The sequence below is a fragment of the Myotis daubentonii genome, chromosome 2, assembly GCF_963259705.1.
Source record: "Myotis daubentonii chromosome 2, mMyoDau2.1, whole genome shotgun sequence".
Taxonomy (NCBI): Eukaryota; Metazoa; Chordata; class Mammalia; order Chiroptera; family Vespertilionidae; genus Myotis; species Myotis daubentonii.
The window spans coordinates 183,076,711-183,090,032 of NC_081841.1; positions in this window are offsets into that span (position 1 = coordinate 183,076,711).

Here is a 13,322-nt window from a genome sequence, read left to right on the forward strand (position 1 = left end):
AGGACAAAAATACCTGAGAAATGATGGGGTAAACAAAGCTGAACAGATGTAAATGTAAAATTTCTCAGAATCTTTACAATGCTAATAATTTTATTACAGACCCCTCTTTTTTTGAGGAGAATCTTGGCGGACCTTCAGAGCAACAGACTTTGGGAACTGTTGATGAATAGAAAATGAGATAATTGTGGTTGTTTGGGATTATTGGGGATTTGGATTCTATATAAATAGAAATATATTACAGGAGATTAGATTTGTTCCTATAAATGAAATAATCTTTATCAAATGGCCAAAAATATTGTGAAGTGTGTGTGTGAAAAGGTGAAATTATGGCATGTGAGCCTTGAGTGTTGTTGAGTCTGAGTATTACCACTTACCTCTTTAGCTTAATAATTTCCTGATAACAGCTCAGGGCCAGGCAACAAAGCATGAAGACAAGTCAGAGCAACAGATCAGTTTTTACAACATGACTTCTGTGACCTTCATGAGTCAACAGCGTATTCATTCAATAATAAAACGCATATTTTTCTATAATAGTCCCTTTTGCTTTGCCTTTTAATCATAAATGGTTTCTACTTAAGAACCAGTTTTTGATCTTAATCTTGGGTATACATTTTTCCCCTGGACTTTAGATACTGTTAGGTTAGGTGGCTCAGGAGGCGGCATAGGAAATAAAGACAGTCCAGTGAATCAGAAAAAGAAAGAAAAGGAAAAGGTTTATTTCTGCATCCCCGGGAGACCCACGTACCCCAAAGACAGGGCACGTGGATTCACGCCAACAGGGATGGGGGCACTTTTTTTATACTGCGGTTGGGTGAGGTATTCAGCTGAGGAAGTTTCCGCTACAGGGGGTCAGCAGGGGTATTCAGGAAGCAGTCAGTATCTGTGTGGGGGTCGTGTTGATTCAGGGAGAAGTCAGTATCTGTGTCTGGCATGCTGATCTGTTAGAAATGCCAGGGAGAGTCCATTATCTCATCACATGTCTGCATGTGTCCAATCCTGGGCTCTCTCCGACCTAACAGATACATTTAAAAAAATGTTTTGACTTCTTATGGGATTTTTGTTTTTTACTTTTTTAAGCTATGCATTTGATGTTACTTCACTAATCAATGCTATTATTTTATAATAGTGTCTTTTCCCAAAAATTGAATGATCAAGCGTTTTTTTTCTTCCCCTGGTCATTGTTAAAATCACTGAAGGAGGTATGTATGAGGCTGAAAGTGGTAAAGAATTATAAATTTAATAGGTCATCTGGAAACCGGGTGGGCTGAGCCCCCAAATGGCTCTAGAACCCAGGGATTGGGAGTCAGAGATTTTAAAGGACTCTAGGCCAGCTTTTAAGGAGGAGAATTCTCTGGGTGAGTCTGGATCCTGGGCAAGTCCAGAGGGGAAAGTTGTTAGGTCGCCGAAGGAGGAACACACGAGGCCAGAAAGGTGAGGGATTACAAATTTATTTGACCATCCACACACCAGGTGGCTGAGCCTGGATGGCTCCAGCACCCAGTGATGGGATTCAGTGGCTTTTAAAGGACTTTTGGAGGGCTTTTTTCTGGGCAGAGACTTCTTTATGCATACCCGGAGGGGAGATAATGGAATGTGGTCACCACAAGTGAAATGTGGTCTCAGCAAAGGGAATGTCCATAGTGAAATGACCTGAAGAGCCAGTTCCCGCAACCTAACAAAAGTTACTGGTCTTTAGCAAATGGAATGTGTTCTAAGTGAAAGGGAATGTCAGTTGGGAAATAATCTAAAGGTCAGTTTCCCAGGGGAGGGGGTATTGATTCAATTATTTATCAGACCTAACGGTCATGCTCTTCCAGATATATTTATGTAATGTTTAATCTTATGCATTGTTCTACCTCAGATATTCTTTTTATCACTTTTTATTGCTCAGAGCATGAATATATATATATATATATATATATATATATATATATATATATATATATATATATATACTGTAATTACTCTATGAAATAGTAACATTAAAAAACCAAAATTTTATTTGGTCCTGGTAAATTATTTTGCCACTATGTAATGTTAACGTAAAAACATTCATACTTGTAAAGAATTTTTGTGAGTTTATTTGAGCCAAACTGTTGACAATTGGTGGGAAACAGTATCTCAATGGATTGGGATAATGCTCTGGAGAATGGCAGTCTTTCATCTATTTTTATACATTGCAATCAAAGGAGAGGACATAGGTGGGTTACATAAAATCCATTGGTGATAGACGAGAGAGGTGGGAGAATGCAAAACAGCATAACCTCTGGGATTGGATAAAAAGCAAAATGATAGACACATACTTAGGTGGGTGCAGGATAGTTAACAGTCAACAATTAACATGATAACAAAAACAATGAAGGAATTTGTGGTATCTGTCCTGGCGCCCAGGCACATTAAGTTGTGCTTCAGGGTTCCGGAAAAAAGGAAGTTACAAGTTACCCAGACATTTCAAGGGTATGTTATCATAGATGCAAAAAGACAGATAGTCTCAGTTAAGGTAAAGGTTGACCTTGTCAGTGAAGATACCGGCCTAGGATGTAACTACCCATCATAACTGTTTTTAGTTAAAGTTTAATTTCAGACCATCCTTTGTAGTTACTTTAGGTCTCTGAGTTTTCAAGACTGCCATGCAGGCCTCCCCTGAGCTTGTCAGGTTAGTATGTGGCCCCTTTCATCCATAGTAGAAATCTAAAGTGCTCCTTACCACTATTTTCATCTTTCCTCTTTCTCTTTTGAGTAAATATTTCTTTATATTCTTATTGCTGGTTAAGTGTCTATATCCAAAGTTTCCGATTTACAGACAATGAATTCCAGTGGGTCATTGAGTTACTTCCTGAGTCTACACATCCACTAACCATTGTTTGCAAACTGAACAAAAAATATCTTGCATATGTATGGATTAGTATTTTTCAAATGTAAGTGAACCCTTAAAACGAACAAAATTCAAATTATTTGAAAGTATTAACAAATTCATAAAAGTTTGTTTTTATAAATGTATTTTCTTAGTACAAAGATTATAAAAGTTGCCCTGGCTGGTTTGGCTCAGTGGATAGAGCGTTGGCCTGTGGACTGAAGGGTCCCGGGTTCGATTCCCGTCAAGGGCATGTGCCTTGGTTGCAAGCACATCCCCAGTAGGAGTGTGCAGGAGGCAGCTGATCGATGTTTCTCTCTCATCGATGTTTCTAACTCTCTATCCCTCTCCCTTCCTCTCTGTAAAAAATCAATAAAATATATTTTTAAAAAAGATTATAAAAGTATAAATATTTTCTTGTAATAGCCTACGAAATGTTTTGATGCTAAAAATGTTCTCATTTTTAACCTAAGAGATTCAATGTTACTCTTCTGGTAAGATTTTCGTCCTATTATAGTATTACTAGAGGCCCGATGCACGAACATTGTGCAAGAGTAGGCCTTCGCAGCCTGGCTTCGTCCAGAAGGTCCTCCGGATGGTTGTTCTGTTGTTCGGCCATTTGGTCGATTTGCATATTATGCTTTTATTATTATAGATGTACATACTGTAGTATATGTTGTTGTCTCTCACTTAATGCTAATCATACATTTCCTCCTGTTCTTCTCTTGACTTTAGAATTCATACCTAGCAGAGTATCAAATAATTTTAAAAAGTATGGTACCATTTGCTTTAATAATATTTGTTCATTCACTTTTTTATACATTGAAAATATGTAGAGAGCTCACACGGAGTGGTTTTCATCCCAGGCTATGTATGAGCATCACCTGTAGAGCTTGAAAAATGACAGCTATCTCCCCTCTCCCGCGCTCCCCCCCCCGCCCCCCACCACTGGATGAGCATCTCCTGGGAGGATTGGGTGGTTGGACACCTCTGTTTTTAACGCGTTCCCTACCTAGGGGATTCAAATGCATACAAGTGGGGAGAAACAACTGCTGCTGTGGGCCAGCTATTGTGCTTGGTGTGCAGCCTCATAGGACTTGGGAATCATCCCCTAATAGAGCCAGGAATTGGGGGGAATCTCACGACTTCTCTTTGAGTCCAGTCAGCTTGTCACCAATTGCATTGTATTTGGAGGCCCTGCAATTATTGCATAACAATGGTTTACTTAATTAGAAAATGCCAGACATAAGTGTTTGGTTCTTGGCCTTAAAAGCTCAGATACCAGACTGCTCTGGCTCTAAATTGCACGCCTGGCAGAGTGAATGCACAATGCCTGGCACACAGATAATAATCAATAAATATTTGTGCTGAATGAACAATTGAGTGAAAGAGCAATGCTTGGCATAAAGGACTTGTTTGCCAACACCAGAGTTTCAATTGTCTGGAGGAGGGGAAAGTGCCTGAGGCAAAATTCCTGATTCCCAGAAAATGGTCACTTGCAAGCAAGGCTGTTACATCTTCCAAGTCTATCAAATTTCAAGCATATGATAGTCCTTACTGCCAAACATTACAAATTGTCCTTAATTATGAGAAGAGTAAACTTAGACATCTTTCTGTTGAAGCACTTACTAGTTTTGTTTGTTTGTTTGTTTTTGTGGTTATCATTTTCCCCACATAAAAAAAATTGTATTATTATTATTTTTTAGGAAGCCTAAGAAGACTTTCATTCTGTTACTTACATATGACTTTGGAAGCTTCGGAAAAGTTTTGTGCCCCATATTTCCTCATCTTTAAAATAACAACATTTACCACACTCTATTTTAGGACAATAGAGGACATACAGAAACACATTTGATGTCTTTATGTTGGAAGTGCTAAATAAGTGTAAATTATATCTAAGTACACTGCTATATTCATATTTTACAGATGAGGTAAATGAGACCTAGAGAGCTTCACCAACATGCTCAAGGACCCGCCACTACCTAGAACTGGACACACACTTGGAATGTTGTGGCAGAGGAAAAAGCCCTGGGGAGGGGTGTACCTTGATTATAGAAAACATCTCTAATCATAGAAAAGTGGCATAGGCGGTGCTATATATTAAACCTATAGAGATCTGTAACAAGCTTGCTGAGAATAGAACTAAGAGTGCTGGTAAAAATAATAGTCATAAAGAGAGTGACTGTAGGGAGGAGGCCCATTAAGACCTTGGCCGCCTGGAAGGCAGGTGGAGGACTGGTGTATTGGTCATTTATTACTTCACAACTATGTTGCACAGCAAACTACTCCAAAACTCAATGGCTTAAAAAAAAGTAAGAATTTATTGCTCGTATGTTTCGGGTGATTGACTAGCTGTCAGCTGATGTGGAATGGATTCAGCTTGGATGACTGGGGCAGCTCTGATCTGCTCCATACATCTCTTACTTCCCATCAGGATGACCCAGGCATAGCCTCATAATGATGGCAGAGGGCAGGAGTGAGCAAGCACCAATGCTCTATTTGCAACATACCTGTTAATCCATTGGCCAAAGGAAGTCACAAGGCCAAACTCACTTTGGGAATGGGGACTATGCCTTTGGTAGAGCTAGATTCTACTTTCTATGATTGATTCCCAGTCCACCATTCTCCACAGCTCCTATCTCTGTCCTCTGAGATGTCCTTATTTTTCCAATGTGGCCACTTCTAAAGAGGGCTTGGGAGATGCAGCCTTTGAAAAACTTTTTTGGCCTGCTTCTTGTTTATAGAAAGTTGGGGATGCAGAGCCACTTTTCAGTTTTGAACAGTCATGGTTCCTTTTAGTCCAGGGTAGTCTGTGTCAAAAACCAAACCTGCAATTCTTTGGAGAGATGCTTTTTTCTATATTTTTAATCCCTGATGTTTTGTACATTTTATATTGCTGTGGGACAATGTCCTTAAGAATCTTGAATGCCATTTTTTGGAACCTAGAGGGTCTACAAGTCTCCTCCCCAATGACCCAAGAAGTCTTAACAAAAGGTTTCACAAATATGCCCTTAATTTTGTCTTTACCCATGGCCATATCTTAATTTGAGAATATTTTACTGACTTAAATGGTAGGAGATGAAAATTAACAGAGTATGGCACTTCTCTGTTCTAAGTCCAACTTGCAAGTTGTCCAGTTATTTTCTGAGTTCAGCTTTTCCTTGTAATTCTTTGTTATATACAGCTAGTTAGAGTCAGATGACACTTCCAATATTCTGCCTTGAAATTTCTTTGCCGTAGTCCAGAATTTCATCAGTGACATTTTCTATCTTCCATTGCCCGATTTGCCACTACAGTAATGTGAATAACCAATTTACCATCCTCTTACAACAGTTTTCTCATCATGTTTTACAGGTTGCTACAAGCTTCATTTCCATTTCTGTAGGTACTACTTACCACCTGGGTACAAAGCCAATGTCACATACTTTAGATTTTTATTATAGCAATACCTCACTCTGTGTACCGATTTCTGAATCAGTTATTTATGCCACAGTAATGCTACGTAATCACCATCCCCCAACTCTGTTACTTCCCTCTTAAATAATGTTTATTTAGTTGTGCATTTAGTTTCTTGGATGGACGTGTATATTTGAAGGTTGGTTGGCTGTCAGCTGTTTTAGGGCAGCTGTGGCTGAGGTCACTGGAGCAACTTGGCTCTGCCCCATGTGTCTCTTGTCTTACAGCAGGCTAGCCTAGTTAAGCTCTCATGGTCATGGTAGTGCCTGAGAGCAAGCAACATGTCCGTGCTTTTCAAGACTCTGTGTTACACTGATGAACATCCCATTGGCCGACGTAAGTTGCATGGTCAAATGCAGGGATGAGGAATTATACCTCGCCCACAAAAATGTGAGACTATAAAGACAGATAAAGAATTAGGGCCATTAGTGTTACTGATACAGAGATGGCAAGTAAAAAAAAGACATTACCTCTAATGCTGGCCCATGAAGGGGCAGTGGGTGGTCCAAGATCCAGTGTTCAGCTGGGAATGAAGTACAACTTTCCAAATCTGAAGAGATAATAGTTTTTAATATCAGAAGAGAAGGTGGGGGTCCAATGTAGCAGGAGGGCATCATGATTATAACAGAGACAGGCCAGACAGCAAAATGAGAGTATGTGATATTATGATCTTAGGTAATTTGTTTTTTCATGGGAAAGGATCCCTCTAGTAGCTAAGGAATAATGGGAGCAGAATCCAGTCCTCTAGAGAAAGATTTTTGAGAACTAATAGGGTCTGAAGGGCCTAGTCATGCTAATTGATGTTCAATGTTAGATTCTGTCTCAGATGGGGAGAAAACTAGAGTACTAGTCAGGGAATTAAGTAGACTCTTGAAATGGGGAAGCAAAAGGGCAGGGCCTGTCACAGATGGGAAGCTCATTGCTGGCACACACACACCAGGTTTACCAATGACAATTGACTTTCAATTTATTGTTTAATTATATCAAGATTTTTTCATTAACTGTTATGAGTTGGGTTCTATAGTCCTTTACATTTGTGAATCATTTGCATATACATCTTTTCATCTGATACTCACACTCTGTAAGGTAGGCAGAGCAAGCATGACTATCTCAAATTTTCATGTAAGGAAACGGGCTCAGAAATCTTGCATGATTTCTCAAGGTTACTGAGGTGGTAGGTGATGAAGTGGGATTCAGAGTCCATCCATTTTTATTCCGGGCACTCTCTGCATTTATGCAGAATGCCTTGTGAGGCATGCTGTTATTCTGGCAGGGTACTGTGGAAGACTTTCTAAAAGAAGGATACAGAGGGTTTTTTCCTCATGTGAATTGTAGAAATGGCACAGAGGAAAGGTCAGACACTGACAGGAGTCATCCATTTTTCAGACACCTCTGAGAAATTCATCTAGTCAAAGCAGAGAATCTGGCACATTCTTGTTTTGCCTCACAAAGTAGAGGAATCAAGGAGAGGGGCTTGTTCTTCTGGAATAACTCTTCTTATCAAAGAATGACTTAAGGGTGTGGAAATGATAGGACTCCATGTAAAAGTGCTAAGTCTGAAATGGAGAAGGTTGTGAGATCTCACCCTACTTTACAAGTTAACAGGTTACCGGCCATACGATATATATGTGTATATATATATATATATATTTTTTTTTCTGATAGGAAAAAAAACACGAGGTATCTGGATAAGAGATGGTTTATTACAAAATATTGTAGCACCTCTTCTTGAGCTCCAATATCAGAGCTGCATGGTGTTATCTACAATATTGTATTAAACCATTACAGGTCAAGGAAAGTTATTCTTCCTTCTGAGTGTGGTCAAGGTGGCCCCACTGTTAGGAGTACGTGTGGGAGGGAAGATTGGTGTGAAGTGGGGAAAGCAAGGATGAGCCAGGAGCTATGGGTACTAGCTGGAATCCAGGAGGATGGACTGGAATTGGTCTCTCATAGGATTCTAAACTTCAACTTTGATGATGGGGTGTTGGCACCCTTTGTGAGTAAGCTGAGTAGCCTCCTGGCCTTGGAGTCACAGAGGCTGAAGGAGGGGATTCAGCAGGAGCCAGAGCTGCTGCAGCCAACCAGGTAAGCAGGCAGATCAACAGCAATGTCAGGAGCTGCAACAGAGCTTCCTTCCAGCCCTGCTCTGGCCTTCAAAGACTGAAAGGCAATATGACTGCTACTTCATGTCCTTCTGTATCACCTGCAAAATGTTGCTTGCCTTCCCCCCTAGAATGATAAACACACACACACACACACACACACACACACACACACACACACACAGGAATTCTGGGAAATGCGGTTTCAGCTGAGCTAAATCCACACAGTCCTCATCTCCACACCCTGATCTTTTGACTTGTTCAACAGACTTGAGAGACACCTCTGATTACTCCCTCCATGAGGATCTTTCATATGGCCTTCAGATTGTTCCTAGAACTTTTGGCCTTATCTCTGCAGTACGGCACCCTAAGACTTCTATCTTTCCTTATATTTTTGCCACCCTTGAATCCTGCTCTTCCTCTTATTTGTATTCTCTGAGACTCCCCATCACTCTGTAACTGATTGGCTAAGTGCTGGGCAATAGCTTGGCAAAGGCCCATTCAGCCTGGGCTTATGGAAATGAGAACCTCATGGTTCCCACATTATGTCCTATATCCTTATGATTTTTAAGCTGTATTTATGCTGAGCTAGATGTGTATTGTGTTTCTGCAGTCGATTGTTCTTTGTTAGGAAGTCTATATTGCATATATATTTACTGAACCTGGTGCTGACTGTGCCCTCTGATTTCGAGGAGGTCAGTGTTTTTCCAAACAAAGAAGAGCAGTGTGCTTTGGCACTGCTGCTTGGTATTTTTCCTAGAGTGCTAGCAGGAAGCAGACATTCATTTGGATTTCGCCAGTCTCTCTTTGTCTAAATTGTCCCATTTGGCTTGGCCTGTTGGCTTTAGTCTATTAGAATAGCGATGTAGGAAACCGTTCCTCTTGTTTTATGAGCTTGAACCCAAGTGCATCAACATGTGCCTTGGCAGGACAGAGATTTACATAAATATTTCTGGGCCATCAGATCTCTGTAAGAGCATTTCCACGTTCCAGATGTAGGGTAGGAATGTGCAAATCCCACATGGAGATCACAGTTCACTAACTGTGGATGGCCCTCCAGAGGAAAAAAGTGATTCCATTTAATGGCTGCAAACTGATGGCGAGAGACCCAGAAACCACCATTCTTTTGGTGCTGTTTAAAATTTGGGCAAGAAGCCACATTTCTGAGGCAAGGAGAACTGTATTTTTCTTTTCATAAGAATAAAAAAACATCTCTAGCGTTGCGGAATAAATAATATTCATCTCTCAATTAGTATTAACAGCTAATCAGGGTGCAGCAGGGTAGTGGCACGCTTGTCAAACAGCAGGCAGCTTGTTTTATTTTTCCAATGCCGCTTAAAGATTATTTGAAAAAATCTCCTTTAGAGACCCGTGTGCGGGGAGCCACATACCCCCAGTCAGAATTTAAAGTGATCCAAAATACAATATTAATGATTGATGCAGAAGCTCACAGTTTGGCGCTGGGGTTTAATTAGATAAGCATTGCAGCTGTTTTGGGGTGGAGGCAACTTGATGGGATGCAAAGCTGTTTTGTGACTTCCCATCTACGGGGTATCTACTGAAGCGGAAACAGAAGCAAGCTACTAGGAATTGTGATGGCATGTTTTCAGTGCTGAAATGAGTAGAAATCTGATGGTGGGGGAGGGAGAAGTATTTTGTAATTAAAAAGGGGGCTTGGGCTTCTACTTCATAAAAACTCATAAAAACCAGTTAGTGCAGCCAAGCCAAGGTCATGTGTAAAGAGTTGACATGTGGGGCTCTCTTGTTCCATACCACTTTGCACATACAAAGTCCTCTCATCTCAAATACATCCTTTACCTTGCAAACATCACAGTGTGTCAGACTAGGCAATGTCTTACTCATGCAGACAAATACCTATAAAAGCTGCGTTGTAATCACTTTCTCTCCCTGAAAACCTGAGAAGAATTTTAAACGGGGTCAATAGCGTTTCATTTCGTGAGTTTGGAGTCTTCTGTGTCCCAAGCTGAAATGACTAGAATGCACTGTATAGTGTTTGTCTACAGCTAAGCTTCAGAGTGTGTGTGGGTGTGTGTGTGTGTGTGTTTGACCTCTATAACATGAGACCACTAAAAAGAACAATTTATTGAAGCTTGTTGTAAATTAAATGCGCAAGACTTGAAGAATGTCTCCCATCAGAATGAGGCTATGAGCTCTGCACATTTATAGTAGTGTTGTTAAAATTGATCTTTAAAACATTTCCATCCAATAAAAAGGAAGCCTGCCTATGTGGTTTATGTTCTGGAATAATTATAATAGCCATTTAGGAAATAAATAAATGCTTAATTGTTTATTGTCAATATCTACAAAATGTGAAGCTACATGTGAATGCTAAGTATTATTATTTTTGTTGTATAGGTAAAGCTTCGTGCACCTTCTGATTCTTATAAATCAGTTTTTGAGAATTTCGAATAGACTTTACCCAGTGTAGGTTGGGGAGAAATGAACCCTTGTAGAGGTGCATTAACTCAGGTTATTAAATTGTCATTCCTTGCACCAAGAAAGAATTTATTTCATCTTGTTAAAGCTGTGGGAAGGTGTACAAGTATAAATTAGAGAATCTGAAAAATTTATTTCTGGTGTTTATTTTCTAGCTGTGTAATTTTGGTCAGTTTGCTCACCCTTGAGCCTCCTTTTTCTCATTTGCAAAATGGGAACAATAGTCTCTTCCCTCCTTATCTCCCTGGGCAATTTTGAGGATCTCATTGGGTGGAACATGTCGACAGGTAGACCAGAAGCTAGATGTGTCTAATATTCTGAAAATACACTTGTAATAAATTAATGGTGGCTTCCACGAAGCCGTTCCCGCCATAAAGCTGCAGAGAACAGGTGACTCTCTTAAACTTTCCACTGAGCAAGGGCAATGGCTGTGTTTAGATTTCCAAAGCTTTCCCTAATAGTAATACTCTCATCACCTGCTTTTTTAGGGGAGGTGAGGTAAGATTGTAATATTATTCACAAAGATACAGAGATGAGAAAAATGAGGTTTGTGCATGATTGAATGAATTACAAGGCAAGGCTCTGACTCAGGCACTCTGGTCCCAAGATGAGTGTTACCACCCCTTTTAGAATGGATTCTCTGAAAAACAGTCTGAAAATAAAAGAAAATGGAAAGGTGGGTTATCAAGGAAATATGTAGTTAGATTTGGAATTGGAGAGTGCAGATGTCAACAAAACAGGTAATTCATTAGAGTGGATCAATAAGCTTAACAGCAGGGTTTCTGTGAAATACACTGTAGATAACTGCCTTGCAAATACATGAGTGTTGGCTAGATTGTGGATTTTCCAAAGTAGAACATACTCCTTTTAGTTGCATGTAATAATTATTGTTGATTGCTGGAAGTGATCTTCTGTAGTTGTTCCCTTGATAAAATAAATGATAAACATATGGTCCCTTTGTGTCTTTTCTAATAGATGTTGATGGAAAAGCTTACAACAATAACTTGTAGAATTATTGCAATAATAATATTTGATGCAATACTCCATCAAAATCTCTGAGGATAAAGATGGGTTATAGTGCTTTCAACATCACCACACATCCTTGAGCAATCAATAAGAATTGCTGTTGATGGATTGAATTGATGAACCAAAGCCTGGTAGTATGCTTAGGGAAAAGTAGGCATGAGTGCTTTGAACAAAGGCAATGGGCAGAATGTAGGAAATGCTAATAAAAACTAATGCATAGATAATAAATACAGGTCTTGAAATGTACAGACAAAACTTGTAGAATAATGGTAATCATGATGAAAGATAACAGCAAGTACCTTTACTTACTGGTGCCTATTTATCTTCTAGTCCAGTGAAAAGTTTCCCCAGAGTTCTGTCTAGCTTAAATTCTCTTTCTCCCCCTACATATACTCTCCTTGGGCTTCATTATCCACCATAAGGTCACATGTTCCACTTGGGTAGCAATGACCCAACTCAAGCAACCTCTCACATGCCTTAGTCATGTAGACCTCTGAACACTCCCATAGCATTTTTAACATGCCACCATTATATCAGACAGTTGAAATATGAATGAGCTTGCCTATATAGGGGAGATAAAATGATAAGGGTAAAGGGCCTATAATCAAGGATTAAGCAACTCCCACATTTTAAAGGCTAAGAAGAAGAGGATTTTAGAGACAGAGAAAATGAGTGGCTAAAGGGGTAGGAGCATAACCAAGAGAGGCAATGTCACTGTTGAATTAGAAAGGAAGAAAGTGTTTCTTGAAGAAGGGTTGGTCAGTAAGACTTAGATGTCAGATGAGGGCTGAAAAATGCCAATTGGAACAAACAACATGGAGGCAGGCCACTAGTGAGCTCAGCCAGAGCTGTTTTGATGAAGTGAAATGGGTAGAAATCAGATCTCTGTGGATTGAGAAGTGTAAGTTGAGTAAAAGGAAACAGAAAGTACAGGCAACTATCTCACCTAGAGTTATTTTAAAATCAATGACGCTGGTTTTTTTTTTGTTGTTGTTGTTTTTTTTAATTCCCTTGGAGTCACAGTTAAGACAAGCTGTGAAGGCTGTCATCCAGAAAGGCTTTCCATCCATCTGGAGCTAATTTTACATCCAGCACTTGGTGAGGCTCCTGGGAACCAAATAATCCCATTGCCAGCCTTCCCGATCTAGGATTTCCAGGAGCAGCTGGCTTGTTCCAGAGAGGTCCAAGTCTTCAATTCATCAGTGAACTCAATCCATCAGAGACTTCCAGGTCCAGTTCTGTGGAAATGTCTAGGCCAGTTATTGCCCCCATGACTCACCTATGTTTTTTCATCCAAACTAAAAAATACTTTTCCAGTCACCATCTTTTCCAACCCCTTGTGGCTCTGTGTTTCCTTCTCCCTGAAACAGATGTAATTGTCCCCCTCCCAACCTTTTCCACTATACTCTTCAGAGTCTCTAGTTAAT